This window comes from Polypterus senegalus, chromosome 8 (assembly GCF_016835505.1).
Source record: "Polypterus senegalus isolate Bchr_013 chromosome 8, ASM1683550v1, whole genome shotgun sequence".
Classification (NCBI taxonomy): Eukaryota; Metazoa; Chordata; class Cladistia; order Polypteriformes; family Polypteridae; genus Polypterus; species Polypterus senegalus.
Window position 1 is genome coordinate 106,596,319 of NC_053161.1, and position 23,438 is coordinate 106,619,756.

The window sequence follows — 23,438 nt, forward strand, 5'->3', positions numbered from 1 at the left end:
CAGTGCTGGAATGGTATAATCTCCGAGTTACTTTGTGTTAATGGTGGTTTCTGTGAAGAGTTTGCATGAAAAACAGTTGCACAGTATAACTCTAGTGCCCACACCAACAACATCAGGTGCAAGGCAAGGACAAAAGTTGTACAGCATACCAGCCCATCCCAGGGAACACCCCCCAAACTCACTGATTTGATACAGTACCAGTTTAGAGCTGCCACTTAATCTAAGGGTCTCATCTTTAGGATGTACATGGAGAAAAGCATGCAGATAAGGAAAGATACTGGAAACTGCACAGACACAGTGCTAGAGCAAACTTTGTTGCTTTGGTGGCGTGGTGGTGCAGTAGTTGCGCTGCATTGAGCTTGGACAGTGGAAGGAAACCAAAGCACCTGGAGGAAACCCAGGCAGACATCGGGAGAACATGCAAAGACATGAAGGTTAGATGAACTGGCAACAGTAAAAAAAATAAATCAAAACCTCATGCTTAATTTCAATGGGTCAGGCCAAAAGTGTACCAGGTAAAAAGAACTGTGTGTCAATAAGGGTACTGAAATCAATTCCAAGATCAGTTTACCCCTAAGAAAAGACACACATCTTTCCAACTTCTTTTTTATACCTCTATCCACTTTCTAAGCCTGTACAGTCCCATTCAGAATACTGGTGGAGGTAGTGAGTGTATGGCAGGACTCAATCTAGCCCACCTCAGGGCATATGCTCATGTCAAAACACACATCGAATCACCTCATGCCACATTACAGTCACTCGCTAAAATAACCTGCACATCTCTGGGGTGCGAGTACACAAATTAAACATTACTTAGTACTCTTCCTAAGTCCATATGAGCTTTCCCACAGGTATGCTGGTTTTCTTCTTGCATCACAAACACACCCATTATATGTTAACTGGAAAATTTGTGTGACTGTGTGCGTGTGTGTCCTGTGATGGTCTGGCATCCTGTCCATGGCCATCTTCTTAATGGTATTGTATCTGTATCTCGATCTAATCTCTAACGGTTTTGGAGTGTCCAGCAACAGCAGGACCAACTGTGAAGTTAGCACCTTTTTATTATAGAACATCTTCCAAATAGGTAAACCACTAGTGTGCAGTATTTTCATTATTTTTTTTTTGTTTTTAATATACATACATACATACATACTAGGCATGTGATAAAATTTCATTGTATCAAGTTGTGCCATACAAAATACTGTCAATATGAAATGTGGCCTTGTATCATGTATTGTGTGATGCACACTAATTGTTCAAAAACGGAATTACAACATTATTTCATAGGTGCACCACTGCATTCACAGGCTTGTTTTCAAATGGATTGGTACTGCCAAAGCACAAACTTATCATATTGGAACAACTCTCATGATCTATCTATATATTCATACACTACTTAGAGCAGCAAGCCGGAGTTGCTGCAACTCTTATGATCTGCCAATGTAAGAACGTGTGCTTGAGACGGTGATACATTTATGACTGATGCCAATTTAGAGATGGGGAAGATTACAGTAAGGAAGACTTAACACTGCAGTGAATCTTCCATTGCTCTCAACAACAGACCTCTAGAATAATGGGGAGAGAAATCAGCTTTTCTGGTCACAAGACTGTCCTTGCTACATCTGCATCCAGTGACTGAATTTCTTAAACTGCAGGGGGATATTGTTACAGTGGAGATGTCTGAGCTCCATGCAGAGTGTTGACATTCTCATTTGACATAAGTTCTTCAAAGAACCAGTCAGGAACCACAGCCAACGGTCAGTGAGAGATCAGAACAGGAAATTAAAGGGCAGCCATTGTAAGGCAATTATTATTATTATGATATTGATGATGATGAAGGGAATCCTGAATTAAAACATAAAACACTACACTTATGGCCCAATTGTGAAAGTACGATATGAGGAACTAAGGGATATCTGGAAAGGCAAATGTACCAACAATCATAAGTTTTATTTTTCATGAATAATGACAGCTGTTAATGAAACTGTGATCATCCTAAGGGTTAAAAGTGTAAAGGCCGGATAAGAAAACCACAGACTCCATAACATCGTGGTTAACCTCAGGATGCAAATATCAAAACCCCGTTTTGGTCTGTGAAATTCCTATTCATCCCACTGCACTGATTTAATTAAACTCATTCTGGTCTCAGGAGGATATGTGCTTTTCTCTTTGAGCAAACAAATAAATGGAGTGGCCTTTTGTGCATGTAACAAGTAGGTTCTCATACAGAAAACAAGGATATCACAAGACAACTGCAAAATAATACAACAAAACTGGAATCTATAATTACCTTCCTCCACTCAAACCTCATAACTACAGAGTATGAATACAGAATTATGAAATCTTACATATGACAGGCCAGTACAGTGAAAGGGACAAGTCAAAAACAAAAGACAACATAGCAAATTTTTAATCCATGCGTGTTTCTACTGTCTTTGCTGTGAGCTAGACTCTCTGTGGGTATACTAGTTAACATTTCTTTAACACACATACTGGTCCACAGTTAAAGGATCTAGAAAGGATTTTCAGTGTTGTGGAAAATGTGCTCATATCAAACTGTTCTCCACGGTGATGACTTTGTTACACCACCTCACCCCACTTTCACATTTATTTTTGCAGCTGTGTGCTTTGAGCCTTTTCTGTAGTAAATCCTACACTTTGACTTTTCTCGAGCACTGCTGTAATCCTGACAGTATTGGAAATCCACAAGACTAGCATTAAACACCTCAGAGGCACAAAAAAAGGAGCAGTTAAAAACAAAAAATGGGATATTTATCACGTACAAAATGACAGGTTGGGTGGAGCACAAATAATTTGGGCTCAAGGTTTTTTTGTGTTTTTTTTGTTTTTTTTTTAAAAAGCTTCCAGTCTGCGTGTCCATTACTTTCATAATCTTAAAATAACAATTCAGTCTTCATGTGACTTGAGGCCCACTCCTATCAAATGTGTGGGCACTGTATACTATTCAGCACCTCCAGTTTTGGTGTTTTGACACAAAAAGATTAGCAATCCATCTTAAACTGGGAGAAAACAACTGGAAAAGATCAAGTACATTAGGCGTTTTAACACATTTGTAGAGACCATTCAGTTTGTCCAGCATGTAACTGGCATGTGTTTTTGTACAGCCTTTGCTATAAGTTTTTACCCTGTTGCTTGGAAATGGTAATATCCTACTCACTTGAACACTATTTAGTAATTTGGACAAATAAGGAGGCTATTACTCACTTTTCACAAAATCAACAGTACTTCGCTTCTGTTCTGTTAGCTTTACATGCCAGTCATAATGGGTTTACTTGGCAGTACTTGTCAGTCTGCACTATTATTTTGCTAATTTGCTAGTTCTTTAGCCCATATTCCAAATTTGGCTAGTCAAACACCGACTCCATTCCCTCTGACCAACAGCCTATGAAAAACTGATGACCATGGAGAAGAATCTAAAGCCAGAGACAGTAAACATGGCCCATGAGCCATGCAGTGACATTTAACAACGTGACTTAAAAATCAGTGCGATTAAATATTCTTCTACCATATAATATTTCACCATAAATACAGTATATTTTTTACATGGGTTGCATTCTTTCTTTATACTATATTTTTGCAATTATCTACTTTGTTTACAAATCTGCATAGAACAAAAATAAGGAGTTAAATTAAATAACCTTTGCTGTTCATTTGTTTTAGCCTGGAGAAAATACTACAGCCCATAACTAATGCCCTTACTAAAAATTAGAAAAAGCCCAGTTACGGGAACAGTTGTATTTTTCCCTCTTTGCTTCTGTCCAATGACACTGCATCTCCCTTTTTAACTATCATGACCAATTGGAATGAACTCGACACACTATTTAGTCACATTGTTTCTTCTGTTTTCCCTTGCTCAAAGGATTTCCTGCAATTTACTATATTGTGCTTAAGACTTTTAACTTTTCTTATTTTTTGAGCAGACTTATGAAAAGTGACTTACAAATCATAACTACATACAAACATAAAACAAAGGATGGGTTCTTTACTGAAGATGGTGCCAGGAAACATAATAAATCAAAAGTGAAATTTTGACTAACAACAAATCATTACATTTACAAGTGCAATGTTGTCAAAACATCCAAAGGATCAACAGCCATGGGTGGTACGAGTTCCTCATGGTGATATTTACTTCATTGTGGCTTTGCCATTTAAACTTTAGTAGTGGGGTATTCCCACTCATTACTGATCTTGAACATAAATGATCAATTACAAGCACAGACATGTTGGAGAGGGACACTGGGTCTCCTTTGGCTATGCCTGATGCATTTTGGGCATTTAAATATGGATATGAGAACGTGTCTCATTGCATTTTTAAAGACAGACCTTTGAGTACATATGGGAGGCACGTTTTGAATTCCTGATCCTGTGTCATCCCCAGAAAAAGGTTGTCTTACATGGTGCCTCCTCACTTCAGGCTGCAGGTTATGAACTCTGGCCACTGGATTCATAATGTGAAGTACAACAATCTTAGCCAGTTGAACAAAAGAAGAAGTTGCCCTTCTCCAGTGACCAATTGGGCACCTAACTTATCGCAGTCGGCACGTTGCGCTTTACCCTCACTACTACGGATGCTCCAATCAGGATTTTTTAGTGCCAATGCTGATCGCCTACTTCATGTGACTAGAATTTGCTTGATTTTGATTTGTTTTCTTTAAACTTTAATTTAGAAGAGAAATTTTCTACATGGCTGGTTACAGACTATTGCAATGTTAAAGTGTTGTTATGGTTCATTTTTTATTAACAAAACTAAATTATGTAGGCTGGCTTATTGTTCTGTGACCAAAAATACTAAAATAAATACAATCCCCTTCAAACATACTTTAAATTCATAAAACCTACAAAAATACATATCCATAATACACATGCCATAAAAGAAAAGAAAAAAAAATCTTAACATAATTACAAGCCACAGTTAGAATAAAATGTTCAAGTTTATCAAGAAAATTCATTAGGCCGACATGCTTAACAAGTGTATTCATAAAATCAACACATTTGCCTCTTAAGTGAAAAAGCCTATTGTTTACTAAGAAGTGAGGATAAATGTGTTTTTATAATAAAAAAATGTCAGTTATACTAAATACAAGTTCACTCATCATCCACACTTAGACAAGGAGTTTGTTTTAATTACAGTACAAAATGAAAAGGTCTGAAGTCATTCTCTTTTAAATTTCTGCTGAAGACAATTCTTTTCTTATATTCTGCTATTCCTCTCAATGTCCAGCATGACTCCTCAGATTCCATTTTTCTGTTCTTACTCCACTTTCTTTAATGTAAGAGCCAATATTCCTGCCTTTACTCCTTCTAAAACTGACTTTCAGCTCTGTTTACAGGATGTTCAATAAAATGACACATGTAATTCCTTAACTATTGTAGTATCTTCTGTAAAGGAGTACTACAAATAAATGACTATATAGCTTAGAAAAGCAGGATCTATAAAGAAAAATTGAGAATCAATTTACTGATCACCAACCGAGTCAGTTGGGGTGAAAATTTGCTTATCTCAATCAGCTATCGCTTGATCGGGTCATCACTACTTACCACACTTCACCCTCTCGCTACACTTGCTCTTTCTGGTCTCCGCAAATTTCCTTTGAGCTCCAAAATGTGATCCTTCTTAACCAGTTGATCTAAAGGTAGACCTCCCCCCACTTGTCTTCTTTGTACAAGAGGCTCTACATTTCAGTCTTACTCTTATCATTCCATTCAGGTGGCCTTTTCCCTAACACTACAATGTTACAGTGCACTGTTTGAAATTTCAATAAAATACTTCAATAAGGAATTTATTTAGCTTAATACATTTGTTTTTATCTTTACAGGTACACTATTATAATAATCACCTATCCAAAGTTGCTATTCTAAATAAACTAATGAGGTTTTCAAAGTTATTGAGTTCTACTGGGTCAGCTTTAACCTCGTGCCCTGCAAGTTCTAGGGTCTAATATGCATACTGTACATTTCCCTCTCTCTACATTTGTGTACTCTGCTTTGCTCTCATTTCCTAAAGATGTTCATGTTATGATAACCGGCAACTCTAAACAAACGCTGTGGGAAGGAATCCTGGAGTGTGAACAAAAGAAACAAATGATGTCCTTACATTTGCTTGAGGGAAGCTTCTATGGAATTAAATGTTTCTTTTAAAAATCTGCATTGTATCCAGCATAAAAAGACTGTCAAACAAAGCCATTCTTACTTTTGAGATATACTTTAATATTGTTTATATAGACAGGCATTCAAACTGGTATTGTCACTGAACTGGTATTAAAAAGTAAGATCAAGAATAATGTAATTCTGTCTCAAATACAATCTACATTTTTTGTAATAGGAACCTTTAGTTTTTCCTCTGCTGTATAAACATGGCCTTTGTTAACAGTCCAAATCACTTTAGTCAGTCTTTGTAAGAGTTATATCTAATATCAAAATATTACTTGCGTTGAAATGTCACATCTAAACAGATGTTAGCCAAATACAACCACAGTCAATCAACAGAGGACAATGAACTCTTAGTATGATGTCAGTTTTTTTACATTTTCTATAACAACTCTGATGATGATTAATGGTACTTAACTGATAAAGCCTTTACAGAGAATACAAAAATTAGTGCCTTCTTTCCATTTTTCCATTCACTGTCTGACTCCTTAAACCATGGCAGCTGAAAGCTTATTAGAAATAGTAGGTACATGAAATAAGTGATCAAGACAATGCTAGTTAATAATACAGTACTATAGGGATCTTCAAATCTCAATATTGTGAATTTCCCCTTGGGATTAATAAAGTATCTATCTATCTATCTATCTATCTATCTATCTATTGTGATACTTGGAAAAATTAACACAAATAGCAACTAATGGGCTATGGCTGGCTTAAATGGCCCATACGTTTTTACAGAGTTTCTTTTGTCATTAATAAAGCAGAAACAGCACTGGAAAAAAAAAATCTTTGCTTAAAGTAAGTAGGATATGAAGCCTGATTTGTGAAGTATGTAAGATCAGCATAATTATAACTTCTCAGCATTCTAAACATCAGCTGAAATTTTCCAGGAGTAACAATTTAGAATGTCATATCTAAACTAGCTGAAATAGCATGTCCCGCTGTCTATGGAATGAAGGTTGTAATATTGGACATACTGTATGTGCGGCAGTTACAGTGCAAAAGATGAGAAATGTATACTTAATTGTCAACAGTATGCATACTTGAGTGTTAATTTAAATAAATTTAAGCGGAAAATACTTTTACACAATATTTTGATTAAACACTTGGTCTTCATTTGGAATACATTTTTCATGCTTTTCTGCATCAAGAACTTTAACTTTCACTCTTGAGGTTGCTTTACACCAAGTAAAATATGCTTAGTCATGTATTAAAAACTAATCGACAATAAACACCAAAAAACATCTAAAATTTCCTGAGCAGTGAATATGGAGGAAATTGCAATGTGCTTGCACAACAAAATATAGTAAAAAAATAAATACAATATTATGGTTATAAACACACACATCAGCATCAGCTTAAAAAACTGTACTCTTTAAGTAGATTATCCAAATACAGGTCTCTGGTATGTTTTTATTACTATCGACATATTCACTGCAAGCATTTCTGCATGTTGTATTGCTTTTGCTATACGATGCTTAGGAATATACAAGCGAGATTCAAAGGTGTGAAATCTAAGTCATCTGCAAGTCAAATACTGTACAGTAGATAATGATACACAGATTTTTACACAACCAGTATATGTATAATAATTCTTTGCATTTATATAGTGCTTTTCTCAGTACTCAAAGCACTCAGCAATTGCAGGTTTAAGGCCTTGCTGAAGGGTCCAACAGAGCTAAATCCCTTTTGGCGTTTACGGGATTCGAACCGGCAACCTTCCGATTGCCAGAGCAGATCCCTAGCCTCGGGTGTCCAGGGACTATCCCAGCAATATTAGACAAAGGGCAGAAAACAATGCTTGTTAAGAAGACAAGTCACATTGGCCCATTAGCAAAAGTTCAGGCTACAAATTAACTTGGGTCATTAAATGGACTGGAGATGTGTAAAACCTCAAAAGATCATATATGCATTTGGGTTTTCAACTGAAAAAATTAAAAACAGAACTTTGGGAAATTTCTGACAGTTGGCCTTGACAAAGTATGTAGACCAGGCAGATAATGTTTCTTTTAATAGCCTTCAATATTCTGCTAAAGTGTAAGATGCATCATTCTTTCACTTGCTTATGTAATTTTTAATTCACATATTTTATTGTAATAAATATGTATGCTTTTGAAATAATGAAATAGTAACCTTGAGGTCTTTTGCTAATTATAATGAAAACGATCTAGTTTAAAAAGTAATTATGAAGTGAGATGTATTCTTTAAATAATTAAATTAAGCATCAGGAAAAAAATTCAGGTTTGGAGTGACTAAAACAAACTTAAGGACAAGAACTGCAGGACCTAGAGTAGGAAATTATATTAAAAATTCATTGCCAGGTGATACTTTAAGATATCTGGAACAGCAAAGTGAACCTTAGGAAAGGAAAAAACAAAAAAAACAACTTACCAGTGTGCAATAGAAAGGTATAAGTATAGTCAGGCTGCCTACCAGGCCTGGCTTTAGACATGCTGGACAGGGTGCTAGTTCATTTAACTACCCACATATACTAACTTTTAAATCTAATGGCCACCAATGATACTGGAGCAATGAATTCAAAGGCTATGAATTCTTAAAGGATAAATTTGGTATTTTTCAAGCATAAGTTATTTCTTCATAATCACGGTATAAAGTTAATTTGCCACTGAAATTATGTGCTAAAGTGAAGCTTATATATAATTTTAAAAAATACCTAGTGTTCTCTTGAAGCTTTCAATGGGGTTAAAAAGGTACAGGTACATACAGTAGGTAAAAGAAAAAGCCTTAAAACCTACCAGATATGTACACTGAAGCGACAAAGGTTTTATTTTAAGAAAACATAACTTCTGTGTGTATGAGGCATTTTTGTGATAACGAAGGGAAAATACAAATAATATACTAAGAATCTGTGATAAAATAGTTTCTCAAGATATTGACACATTTCTTGCTTGTCTGTATGCAGACAGCAGCTGTTGTGGGTGGAATTATGAGAAACACACACTACCCCACTCCCCACAGCCCTTTACATTCTGTGCACATATGCATTTCATTGTACTTTGTACACATAATAAATCTGAACTGATTGAAACGCATGGATTTAAAATATATATATATATATATATATATATATATATATATATATATATATATATATATATATATATATATATATACACATACATAAAAGCCTTCAACTTTTGAAAGAGCTATGTCATCATTTTCATCGAGGGTCTTGTGTCCAAAAAACTCAGATAATGGGAAAAAAAAATAAATAAATAAATAAAAGTGTGATACAGAAGACTGAAGGGGCATAAACCAAATATCAATTTTGTAAATGCATGAGAAATCACTCTTGGTGAGAATATGGCAATAAAATAACTGAGCACAATGTTTCTGAGTGAGTATAATCATTGACATTCACCAATACCAATCAGTCCATAAATACAGAGTACACATGCAGACTTAATGGGGAATCTGGTGCTGGGAGGCAGGAATGATAGGTAGAGTGTTAAGTGCTGAGCTATGTTAAAATATCTAACTAAACTTAACCTGATTAAACTTATGTGAATTTGCACTGCTAACAAGGCTTGAGAGAGAGAGAGTGTGTGTGTGTGTGTGTGTATGTCACCCTGCGATGCACTGGCACCCTGTCCCAGTGTTGTGCCCAACCTGCAACCATTGCATGCTAGGATACATTCCAGCTACCAAGCAACCCTACCCTGGATAAGTGGGCTTGGAAGATGTATGTTTTGGATGTCTGTAATGTCTCTTTAGGTCTTGTCACTTGATTGTATGCTACGTGCATGTATTCTCTCACTGAAGCACATGCATGCATTATCAACCCACAGGCAATAGGCAGAAAGAAATAAGCTTTCATATAGTGAAACAATATAAGTGATCATAAGAGTGCCCTTTTCACTTTTTTGACTAGTTGTTTACAGAACAGAGATGGTAATTCACATCTGGGCATCAACATTCAATAATGCCAAAAAAGGTGCTTGGTGATGACTAAGTTAAATTCATGCCCCTGGGATGAAAGGGTGCTTTGGAGGAAGACAAAAGAATAAGATGGTAAAGTGAAGTGCTTAACTGTCTCCTTTTAAAATGGCTGAATCTCACAACAATGGTTGGTTTTATGCATTTGTACCTTCTTAGAATGACAAATGCAATGTTTTGCAGTATGAATGTTATTCTAAGATGTAGATCAATATATAATAACTAAGCTTTAATGTATTTGGTAAGGTTTAAGGCTTTGCTTTATAATGGGAGTCCAGCACCCATAAGCTTCATTATAAAACTTAAGAGCCAGCTAATTATTTTTTAAAATGTATAAAATATGCTTCACCATGGTCATGAAGGAATACAACTTCTTACTTGAAAAACATAAATCTTTTACTTTAAATTTTAACTTACTACACAAGATTTATCATCCAGACAATTCTGATCACTGGATAGAGAACTACATAGTTGTCCCACTTGGATCCCCTGTTCAAAATTTTAATTACTACTGAAAACATACTACACTCTTGAACTGTCCTCTCCTATAATATAGAAATGGACTCCATACCAGGATGATTAAATCAAGCAATGCCTATGACTGCCCATTTGGGGTATTCCATTCCATTAACCAAGCTTGCACATCTTTTAGATGTTAGAAGAAAACCACAGTACCTGCAGAAGGGAAAAAAAGGAAAAAAAAAAGGAGAATGTGTAGCTCCACAAAAGACAGTTCCTGGGCAGATATTTAACCCACGACTCAGGAGCTGTATGGCATTAGACTTAATGATTGAGCCACCATGCCAACTACAATTAGATTTATGTCTTAAACTGTACATTCGTAGTACTTCTCATATTGTAAATCATGTCATAAGACAATGTGTAAACATGCTGCTTTGAAATCACTGTCATTTTAAGCCAACTTAAAATGACCTCTTGTTCTAATGCAGGCGATGGTGGCAACAAGCTAAGCTGGACCTACCAGTTTACTCAGTCCTCATCAATAATCTTCAGCTCTTGCTGCAGAATTCCCTTCCAGGCCAAACAAGTGATATACACCCTCCAGAACATTCCAGGGCTTCTCAGGGTTTGCCCAAGGACTTGCTTCCAATATACTGTAAATATCATTTTTGCATAAACCCTTGAGTTTTTGACTAGATGAAGACCTTGAACAAACCAGGCTGCTTACCATTCCAAAGCCTCACAGCATTCCTTTGACAAAACATTGTTGTGTTCTTTACTTCATTGTATTCATACGGGAGTGGTAAGTGTTGCTGCCTCGTAACTGCAGGAGACTAGGGACAAATCCTAGCCTGATCACTTTCTGTGTGAATACTACTTCCAGAGTCTGTGTGGTTTTTCCAGTTTTACTCTCATCTTCAAAAATAGGCAGGGTAATTTTGCACTTTTTAACCCAGTGACTGAATATTAGCAAATGAGTGAATATGGCACTTTGCCCAGGATTGTGCTCCAGTTACAGAGTTTGAGTTAGACTCCATCTCATAGCAGTCCTGTAACTGGATTAATCAGGTGCTGTATTTAAAATTATTGGATGGCCATTTAACAAGAGTACAACTACATACTGTACATATGCACAAACAAAAAAGGTAAATGTTATTTCTACTGTAAAAGGAAAAGAATTTAAGAGAAAAAATTTTGGAAAGGCCAAAATGTTGTCTCTTACCTTCTTTTCTTTTCAGCATAATAACCTCTTCTTTTTTCCTTTGCAGACAGATGCGGCCATTCTTTAACTTCATACATACACAAGTTTTCAAAAATGCTTAATCCAGTTCAAGGTCACAGAGCCAAAACCTATCCTGTCAGCAAGGGGTGCAAAGCAGTAAAGAACCTTTGACAAGGAGACAGTTTATCGCAGAGCCAATACACACATCCACTGGGAGGAAATGGGAGTAAAGAGGAAAAGAAAAAAAGATCATTACTGTTAGTAAACCAAAGATATGAACATCTTGCCTGCTAAATTTTACTGTAAGTATGAATAATACCCCAGTGCTTCTCAGATCTATTGCAACCATATCATTTTTCAAAGACCAAAACCTTCTGTTCTTTCAGCTCAGAAGATGATTACTTGGAAGGCTGTAAGCTTAAAGCCTTGCAGAGAACTCCATGTGAAATTTTCTGATGGCTTGTCTTTATGCAGTGCTGCTGGAAGACCTTTACAAGTAAGAGCAAGCAAAACAAATGTTCTTTATAAATTCCAGATCTGTGGTCCGGAATTGAGATATTGAACTGTGCCGGATGATCTCACTGGATAGCCGAATCCCAGCAGTCAGCCTGGGGTGACTGTATATTATTTCCATGTGTGAACCATGCTTGGAGTTCTGCTGACAACCAGCAATCTAATACCACTAAACAAACAGGCCTCTAATCCGCTGTCAGGCGCACAATGACTACCACACTTTATCAAAACAGTAACTTAAAGCAACAGACCAAAGAAATCTGCAGGAAGAAGATCAGATTTTATATGTTGGTAGTCATTTCTCAAGTTCTCTCTCAAAAAAGCAAAAAGAAACATTAAATAAGGCTAAAGCTCCATTCAGTTTACAAACGGATAAAGGTGTTTTTAACTGCTAGGCTAGCTGCCTTGCTGATAAGATAACTATTTTAAAAATCCAGGATCATTGCCCTAAAGTTCCTTATTTTCCAGAGAAAACCTATGATATGAAAGTTTATAAATACTGTATCATAAATTCACTCCTGAATAGCATAGTAGGGGTGAGGTTAGTGCTGTTGCTTTACAGATCCAGGATTAAAATCCATAATCATTGCTCATGAGGAGTTTGCATGTTCTGTTTTTGCACAGCCTAAAGACATCAAGTTAGGTTAATCAGCAACTACAAACTGGTCCTCTGAGTGCATGGATGGGCTCTGTGATGGCCTGGCTGTCTTCCAGGTCTGGTTCCTGACTTGAACCCATTGTTGCTTAGAAAAACTCACACCCCCTTTTCCATGACCCTGTTTTGACTTAAGTGAATGTGACAGTGTTATGCTATAAATTCAGTATAAATTCATGTTATAAAAGATTAACAAGATAAAGCTAAACAAGAGTTTCCTATCTCATATCTCCTGTTACAGTGAAGAAAACCGAAAAGATAACCACCTTTTAAAAAGACACGCTTTGCAGGGATTTTGTAAAATTCAGGAAAATATAAACATCAGCCGTGTCTAATACCTTGTTGCGTGAGAGAGGACTCTTTGTGACAGGCTGAAACTTGAAAAAACTTTACCTTTGATGTGGAATTTCTGTAGATCTTTTATTCACATGTAAACAGATTTTATCAATTTTAAAATATCACCTATTTTATTTAGTCTGCTGCATTTGTGTGTGCTAGTCCACCACCCTAAGATGCTACCCATTTCATTTCTGTTACGAAAATGGGTAACATTTAGTATAGATTTGTAAGGTCACAAAACTTACATGTTTACCATGTGGCATTATAACTCAGAACCATTCATCCATTTTGTAATCTGCCAATCCAGGACTGGATCATGGTTAGTTACACTTACCTCAGCATCTCAAGTTACAAAGGAAGCTATTCTGGACAGGATACCACAGGAGAAAATTAAGCCCGAGTCAAATAAAGATGTATTGCTCATTGCAAATGACATTTAATGGACCACTTAATGCTTCTGAGTTCCAACTCATTTCAGATCCCAAGAAGAGAAAAGTCAGCTAGTCAGCTTGGCTATTAGCTTATAGTTTGAGATTTATACTTTTAGGTTATTGACTGTCCATCCATTTTTTCAACCCATTGAGTGCATAATCAGGTAGTGTTGTGCCAAAACAGTAATGTCTGAGTCCCCAGTTTGACGACTAGTCTTTGGGAAGAGGAAAGAGAAAACCCAAGCTGAAACTAGAGCAATGTGCAAATTTCTCACAGAAATTAGACTTGGAAATATGAGGCTACAGCTCTCTCCAGTGTGCCACTATATTTCCATTTTTATGATTATGACATTTCTTGAACATACTTTATCTAAAATAGAAACAGTGTGCTGGTTACTATTTTTTTTTGTTGTAATAAGTCAGAACAGGGTATAAAGCAGAACTCCTCCTGGACAAGGTGGAAATCCATTACATTGCACATTCTAACATAGTGCTATCAAGTCAATTTAGAATTACCAATAAACTGAACCGTTACATTTTCTGGATGTCCAGCAAATCAAGGTACCTAGAAAACCCATGCTGACATAAAATACCAACGTATTAATGTACTGTACATAGGAATCCAACAGTAATAATCGTGCTGCATATCGTACCTTTTCTGTTACGGAAAATTAATCATTTTTTCATGCTGAATACGGACTCTGTTTTACAAAGTATGATGCACCTTGTGGTAGCTGTTTGGAAGGTCACTGTGCTTAAATGAATTGTGATGGCCTCATCTCCAAGGACTGTGAATTTCCTGTTGGTGCAGAAGTTTATGCTCTCCTTGAAGTTTTAGAACATCTTATATGTGCTGCAAAGTTTTCCTTTAAAAATTTCACAATGAATTAAAAACTGCATACAATTGTGATGTTTGTTAAAAAACATCAGGTGAGTTAATCTTGCTACTGTTCTCACTTTATATCCATAAGGTATAAGAACATGAGCTGGAGACGGATTGCATGCAATACCAGTTGTGCAACATACAAGATCAAAAGGGTAGCTGGTTGGCCAACATTAGCAAGATTCTGAACTATTTTGAAGGACAATGGGCAACAGAATTTTATTTTAGCCACTGAGATCTGAAAACAATGGGGTTTTTGTTTTACTCTTCCCTGCTGTAAATTACCCAGTTTCTATCACTTTACTTTCACAGCATATGAAGCCATGGCTGGAAATGAATTTAAAATTTACTACTCACAAACTTATTTATAAACTTATGAATCTATTTATAAATTTTACTCTACCAGTATTCTGAAAAGAGAGGCTGAGAACTCATGTACTTCTTTTAACTTTTTAATTTTTTGTACAGAAAATTTCTATATCAGTCTGTTAACTAATAGGAAAACTAAGTTCTTGCAAGTGAATTGAGCATTCTGTCAAAAAGATGCTTTATTATTTTTTTTAATTATTATTAAACAAATATAAAACTTTAAAAAATACTACCATTACTACAACAACATAATAATAAAATACATATTAAATTCAGATTGATATTCTGGCTATCTCCAACTTACTAGTTTACCTAATGTTTGATTTACTGTCTCTGCTTTAGTGTTTCTATAGAGCCCAAAGCCAATCCCAGCAGCACTGGGAGTGCACTAGAGTTGTCGGTTATAATTTGCACATCTAAAGGGATGTGAGAAGAAAACTGGGACACTCAAAGAAAAACATGTTTATATAGGGAGAAGATACCACCTTCACATCGTTATAACCACTCAATTGTTATTTTATATAGAGCAATTCAAAATGAACACCATCAATATGCATTTTACAAACTTTCAGAAACTTCTGCCATGCATAAACCTAACCATTAAAAGGCATTCTTGATCACTGTTTTCCCCAATACCTCCCCCATCAAGACCAAAAAAATACAGTGCAATTAAAAAAAACAAAAACAAAAAAAACACATTGCTGGATTTATTTTTCAAACATGCAGAAAATGCAAGCAACATGCAAAAACTGGATTACTTATCAAAATAAAACAAGCACAATTTAACTTTCACTCACAGATTTGGCAGGTCCTGTCCCATATGAAGTAAAGGCCAGATCTCTGTATTTGCCTCTCTTTGTGTTTGTCATTCAATTGTATTCTTCTGATGAACAATCAAACTGGAAGGTATAACTCCCTTGGTTTTATCTGCTTTATAAAAGCCAATCTCACAGCAGCAGGAAATCCCACCACTCACATATGGCAGTCTCACCTTTATTTTCCATTAGTTTTCTCTCTACACAGGAGACAGGCCCAACTTCCAGCGGTGCTGCACCACAAATGGCCCAAGGGCTGTTCATTTTTCAAGTGACATCCGCCTCTCAGCTAATAAGCCTCTGTCCGGCCCCCTTTTAGTTCTCTCTAGCTGCTGGGTGACTGACATCACTTTTTTCCACAAGGTTTTATTTTTCTTGAATGGAATTTTTTGCAGAATGTCTCTATTTCACAGAGGAAAAAAAAATTTTAAGTGAAGTATTTTAGGTCTAGGTTTGTTGATCAGAAGAGCTTTTTCACTTTTTGAGCACAATCTGTCCTTCATGGTGCATTGAGCAGTGACATTTTCAGTGATTTTAAAGAGAGACACAGAGCACCGAGCTGAGATTAACATTTACATGTGTTTACTTTACAACTGTCTCTGGCCATTAAACACTTGTAACTGCTTGGGCTCATGATGAATCTGAGGGTAACTTGACAGACACAGAAGGTGTTTTTTTTGTTGTTGTTTTTTTTGAACTGTGCTGTGCTGTGCTGTGAACAATGTTAAGTGATTAAAAGAAACTACTGTGATTGCTGAAAGTCTGCTTGGACCCACAAAGACATCTAAAAAAGACAACTGCTAACTGCTTAAGTGGAGCAATTATGGCACCAGGTCACAATTTTGTCCTCATAATGTTAAAATGTCCAGGCCAAGATTCATTCTCATATCTTAAATTTAAACTGTGGCATCCATAATCTGACAAATACTTTGTAAGCCTCTCTTTCATATGCGTACATATGTGAAAACTGAGTTTCGCATGAAACTTAAAACATTCAGTCAGTAATGAGATGTTAAGTCAAAATGAGTGTGGCTAGGATAAGTTGAGCCATTTGCCGAGATGTGGAACAGCCATGAGCACAAAAGCTATGTGCATGATCATTCATCTTTAACCAGTAGTTTGATCATTATGGATGTTCTGTGTACCAGGAGAGCCAAAGACAAACACCATAAAATAATTTGATTTTTATTGGGAGATGTAGCAGATGCTGAAATTTAATAACTAATACTACCAGCCCATTGTCGTAACCAGGTTTAATCATTGTGAAGGGTTTATAAACAGATTGCCATGTTAAAAAAAAACAAAAAAAACGGTGCAGTCCAATGTCTCACAGCTGTAGATTTCTGGGTTTGAATCCAGCAAGCCTCCGTGGGTATTCCTACCACATTCCACCACCAAGCTGCAACACTCGTTAAAATCTCTCCCATTTTACTAAACTAATTTACTCTGAACCCAAGTTATACAGAGCCAGAGTCTACCTACCAGCATATACCACAAAGCAGGAAACAAAACAATGTGGCTGCAGCCAGGATGAATTCATAATCAATTATGCAAACTATCATACATGAATTTGAGAACACATACACTTGTTAAACATATACATTTAAAAAAAATAATAATAGAGTAATACCTTGGTGAAGCAGAAGTATCAGATAATTTATTTGTTGTTTTTGTGCACTACACCAGTTATTGTTTTTCTATTGTTTAGGGAATATGACTCAGTGTGATATTATCCTTCAGTTTCTTAGAAGTGCCAAGCTAGAACATTTAAAAAATAGCTAAAAAGTATGTATGTGTTTGAATCTATGTACAATTGTGAAGTTATTCCCATAATGTTTGTCATATATTTAGAGAATCATTGACAGCTGGGTTGCCAAATGAGTACCAAACCCAGGGTTTAACTTAACTCACATTTACAAACAGAGAACCTACTTACAGAGAATTCATTTACAAAAAAAGAAGGACCCACCTCCCCATCATTTAGTGAGAAGCTGACAAGTGGTTGAAATCAGTTATATGAAATAACATGCTCAAGATAGCACATTCAGGTTCTCCCAATTATTTTTAGTTTGTATGTTTGTAATGAGCTGGGATCTTCAACACTGTAATGTCTTTCACAGCATTGCCCTTGACATTTTTACAGCTTTTAAAAGAGATTTATTTCCTCGGCCCACCATGACCAGTTCAGTCTGTAACTGTCAGGACTGTCTGACTGGTGCAAAACTCATTTGACCTCAAGATGTGGGCTTAAGAGCACAGTGGGGTGTTTGGTATCACAAGCAACAGTGAGGGTGGATTAAAAACAAATACTCAGTGCATGAACCAATGGGAGTGTTTTTTAAAATACACAAAAAATGGTCTTTGAATTTTCTACAAGTTCATTTTTTTCTATGAAGGAAGGTCAAGAAGCAAAGGATTTTTTTTCATTCCCACTCAGCAGGGATTGTAAACACTGTCTGCACTCACGCTGCTCATTTATTATACTGTAAATAAACAGCAAAGAACATAATTCTAATTATTTTTCAATGTAACTAACAAAATGTTTTTTTTTAAACTATTAGTAAAAAAATTCTCAGCTCCTCTTTAATCAACTTTGCATACCAGATGAAATCTTCCTATTTGAAGTTATTTCAATGGCCAAATATTTTATCTGTGTGGAATAAAATTGTTATTGACAGACATTGAAATTACCTGCTTACTTTTGGTGCAAATCTTCAACAGTGAAGTGTGATACCATATTTCATAATGAGTGTCTTACACTAGCCCAGTAGTATAAACAGGGCAGTGTTATCTCCTTCTGAAGAAATGCTAAAAACAAATCCTTTACTTTTAGCATTACAGTGGTCTTATATTTGAAGATAGACAGATGAAGAAAAACAACTGGCGAGGTAAACATCACAACATAAAAATGGTAGTTACTGATAATGTTAATACAAGCACTTAAAACATAGCCACATTAAAGTTTTATGTTTACTTTCTAAAATAAAACCTGAATATGAACTTATAACTAATTAACTAATTTACCTAATGAAAAGGAAACAGTATCTGAAAGATTTACAGATCAATAATAAAAAAAATGTGAAAGAGGCGATCTGTAACAGAAGAAAACAAAAGCAAAAACTATTAATTAAAGCCATACATCACGCTGACTTTCCAAGACTTGCGTATAATTGCTTACTGATCCAAGAATCTCTGTCACTGTTACAATTTATCACTCCACCCATTAATTTATTTTCTGTACAGCGTTGTAGATTGCAAAACATGAGGGACAAAGCCAGTGCCGGGAGAATCCAGTGCAGGGCAAGAAGCTTCCTTTGGTGGTGAATGAGTTCTATGTGAGCACAGTCACTCACTCACCAGCAGCCAATAAAGTTTTTAGTATAAGTGAATGTGTACATCTTTGGGCCGTGACATGGGGAAAACAGGGAGAAATTCCACATTAGCAGTGACTGAGCTGGGTTTTCACTGATATCCTGGAGCTGTGACATGGTAATGCTAATATCCAAATCACTTTGCCACCATTCAGAAAAAGATTATTAGCTTATATTTAATAGAAGTAACACACAAAGCAAAAGAGCAACTGAAAACAAAGTCACTGTTGTAAAAACTCTAAAGTGTTACCATATGAATGCTCAGCTACTTCATTTTTGTTCGCTGTTCTAAAATAAACCCTTAAAGTGCACTGTTGGCTTATTTTAGAGGCCTAACAAATTTATTATCTATTCATTTTCTGAATCCACCATTTCTATCAGAGAGTCACCAGTTAGGCCTGCTGGAATAGTTCTGGCTCTCCACTCTGAATTTATTAAAATACAACATTTATAGGAGTGGGTTCTTTTTTGTATAATAAATGTTAAGCTTACTCAGGCTCAATTATGTTTGAACCATAAGCATAGCGGTTATAATACCGTAACAGGCAGATGCCACACAGAGATTAGGCACAGAATGGATCCCTCAATTAAATTTATAAACACACAGATTATTAAAATAAAAAAAAAACGTTATAGCTCACTGCTTGTTTTGGATAATGCGTATAGCAGAAAAGTGCTATGGGATATAAAATAAAAGTTGTTCTTGAGAGTGTAACCATTTACAGAGCATTTACTATATAATTTACAGGATTAGTATTGTAACAGGTCGACCACACAGAGACTTGGCATATTCACACACCAGAACACTGCTTACTTCTTAGTTTCTGCCTCTTCAGAGAAGAAACAAGGATGCACTTTTTGCTTCCCAGTAAATGCATAGTTAACAACACAGGGGGACGCTAAAAGTTACCGCTGCTCTGTTATATAAATGAAAACATAAGGAACTGAGTAGGGTAGGGAGCACAGGACAAGGGAATCTCCTCCCATACCCTAACTTGACAGACAACCCCCAACCGTTTTTACTGGAGTGGCTGCCGACCCAGCAGTGCACTACCTACAATATTAATTATATTAACTGTGACATTTTCCACCTACTCCCCTCGGAGGGCTTATTAGTCACGCTCCTTATTTGCCAGTGGTCGTGTTCTCAATCTAGGCCACAACTGGCAGTCTAAGATAAATTATAGTTTAATATTCTGAAAAAAGTGAGATGACCAGTTTTTATTTAGGATGGGGTTCCATTCATCCATACATTCATTTTCTAACCTAATTAGGTGCAGGGAACCATAGCCTAGCACAGAAACAAAGAAATTGCCTTCTTTAGCAAAATAGTTTGGAACATTTTGGCTTGATTCATACTAATCTGTATATTACCAAATGGAAAATGTGCATTCGGTAACATCCTTTTTTAACATGCATTGATTTATGTATTTTTAGACATTAATTCTGCATCCATTTCCCTTTTGTATTTGTATAAAGATCAAGTAAAAAAAGAAAATCATCCGAGTCATTTTCTGATACTGCAAGCCTTGGGAAGTGTGTTGTGATACTCTGCCATCATAACTGGACAAGTGGAGTTTAACTACCAATCACAACACCTGCAATCCTAAAGACGTTTCAGTGATAACATTGGGTACATTCCTCCAAGGAACAGGAACGTACAAGTGCTCACCCTTATCTGCTAGCAGCGAAAAAGGGTGATTGCTAGGGAAGGGCAAGGGGTGAGCTTTCTGTGCTTTGTATTTTACTGTAAGAAAAAAACAAAACAAAAGAAAAACCAAAACTTATTAGTGTTATTTGTGTGTGTGTGTGTCCACAGGCAGCACACCAATTTTTTTTAACGTGCACTACCAACTTCCTATTATATAGTGCATATTATATAATGAATTTCACATCAATCCAATTATCGCTATTATACAGTAGATTTCACATCTACAGTATATGTCTAGTATAAATTGAGCTTCATATTTTGTAGCCCATAAAGGGACTGTCATCCACAGCAACAGTGATGCTGTCTGCCTTTTTTATAAAGCAGTAGTTTGTTTACCTTAAGATGAGACTATCTGTGCCACCTGGAAGAAATGAAATCCTGTTAGGCCTCCATGGTCTCATTTCTCGCTTTTCAACCTTTGGCAACCCCTTGCCTGTTGAACAAATCTTATACTTTGTATTATAGACTGTAATAACCACTCATACTCACAGCAGGCTAATTTAGAGTCACTAGCCAGCATCATATCATTTTTTCTCACTTAGGGAGAAAGCAGAGGCCTAAGCTATACCATAATGTCATGTATACTTTTTCATTTCATTTTTTAACGAAGAGTAGTCTTTGTTATATGAGTTTCACTTGCCATAACATGAAATGAAATGCAGTATTCTAAATAAAGACCTTGATTTGGGACTGACAGAAATTTTATCTAATCATGTTCAAATGGCTTCCACTTATGGTCCATACTGGTTTGTCAGGTAAGAGGGAAAAAAACATGTATGTAAAATGGTTTCTTTAAAATGTTGGGTGAAATGTAAAAACTAGAAGTGCATATGACATTCTTTTGCAAACTTGAAAAACGGCAATGGGGATGAATGTTAAACAGTGTTGTTTCCTATCCAGTGCCGCTTGGTCGAGTCGGGTGCAAGGCTGGAGTACATGGAGACATAATTCTGAAAGCCCTCTATATTCTGACTGCAGAAATCGGGTAGAGAATGTCCAATTTTGAGATAATTTTTAAAATCTGAATATAGCTGTTAAATTGTGACCATTCCGCATGTGTCGAGTAGTGTTAATAAATAAGTTCTTAATAAGCTCTTGTGAAAGAAACAATATTAACTTGAAATCAAATGACTGAATCCTAGATTATAGAAAAGACACTCTGACAATATTACAAAAATAAAAATATGCACAATACAAAAAGCTGCAATGTTCTATGATGTTAAAAAGTACACAAAAAGAAAAATAGGTTTACTCCATGGCCTAAATAGTTATATTTCAAATTACAAAAAAGGGTTTAACCCAGATGGCTATTATGATATATGCAAAATCAGTTTATAATCACATTCAAGTTAATGAGGATGCATTTCTTCCTTTGAGTTTGTCTTGCCTTTCTTTCAAAAAGCAAAGCTGCATAAACCCACAAATGCTTGAATAGTGATCTTCATTTAACAGGCTGCCTCCCCAAAGCCTCAGAATTCTTCTAGCATCAGGCTAACCCTGCTTCATCACACTTCCAGGATGCTGGGTTCAAATTCAGATCTGGGGCAGATTTATAAAACTTGTGTACACACAAATAGTGGCCCGAAACATGTGCTTGCAACTTTTTGTTTCCCCCCACACAGAAGTGAGGATTTATAAAAGAAAATCTGATGAGATTCCTTGCAAATATTTACAGCAACTCTGCCCAATGCAAATGCAACATTTCGCAGAAAGTGGGAAATGACAACATCCTTGATCAAGTAGGGAAAGGTAGCCAACCAGCTAAATGACATCTCATGCACACAATCCATGTCATTAAGGCATTATTATATCATGAATTAATGTGAAAACCATGTTAAACTTCAAAAGTGATGAACTTAAAGACTACTTTAGTTCCATTATATGTGGGCCAATGCTGTGCATTTGCACTAAAGAACTTTAGTTTTGTCGGTTTATATCAGCTACCTGTTATTACTTCTTAGGGAACTGGCCAACAACTCATTAATATATAGCCAAGATTCAGCTCCATAATGCCTGCTGTGCTGGATGCCATTAATCAACTAACAAGGCACTTAATTCAGTTTCTGTATGGAATACGTGCAGATAATATATAAAACATTTTTGGCATACACTCACCTAAAGGATTATTAGGAACACCTGTTCAATTTCTCATTAATGCAATTATCTAATCAACCAATCACATGGCAGTTGCTTCAATGCATTTAGGGGTGTGGTCCTGGTCAAGACAATCTCCTGAACTCCAAACTGAATGTCAGAATGGGAAAGAAAGGTGATTTAAGCAATTTTGAGTGTCGCATGGTTGTTGGTGCCAGACGGGCAGGTCTGAGTATTTCACAATCTGCTCAGTTACTGGGATTTTCACGCACAACCATTTCTAGGGTTTACAAAGAATGGTGTGAAAAGGAAAAACATCCAGTATGCGGCAGTCCTGTTTGCGAAAATGCCTTGTTGATGCTAGAGGTCAGAGGAGAATGGGCCGACTGATTCAAGCTGATAGAAGAGCAACTTTGACTGAAATAACAACTCGTTACAACCGAGGTAT

The 23,438-nt window shown here is 36.1% G+C and overlaps 1 protein-coding gene across 2 annotated transcripts in view; it reads right to left on the reverse strand.

Annotated features, from left to right (window-relative positions):
• The window catches only part of rassf8b (Ras association domain family member 8b), a 206,751-nt gene that overhangs the window by 68,993 nt on the left and 114,320 nt on the right, over positions 1-23,438 (reverse strand). Inside the window, exon 1 of one of the 2 annotated variants that reach the window (XM_039761556.1) lies at positions 15,797-15,971. The exons of the other annotated variant lie outside the window; for it this stretch is intronic. The gene's annotated coding sequence lies outside the window, so the exon portion shown is untranslated. Of the gene's footprint in view, positions 1-15,796; positions 15,972-23,438 lie in introns of those variants that run through there. 2 annotated transcript variants of the gene reach the window in all.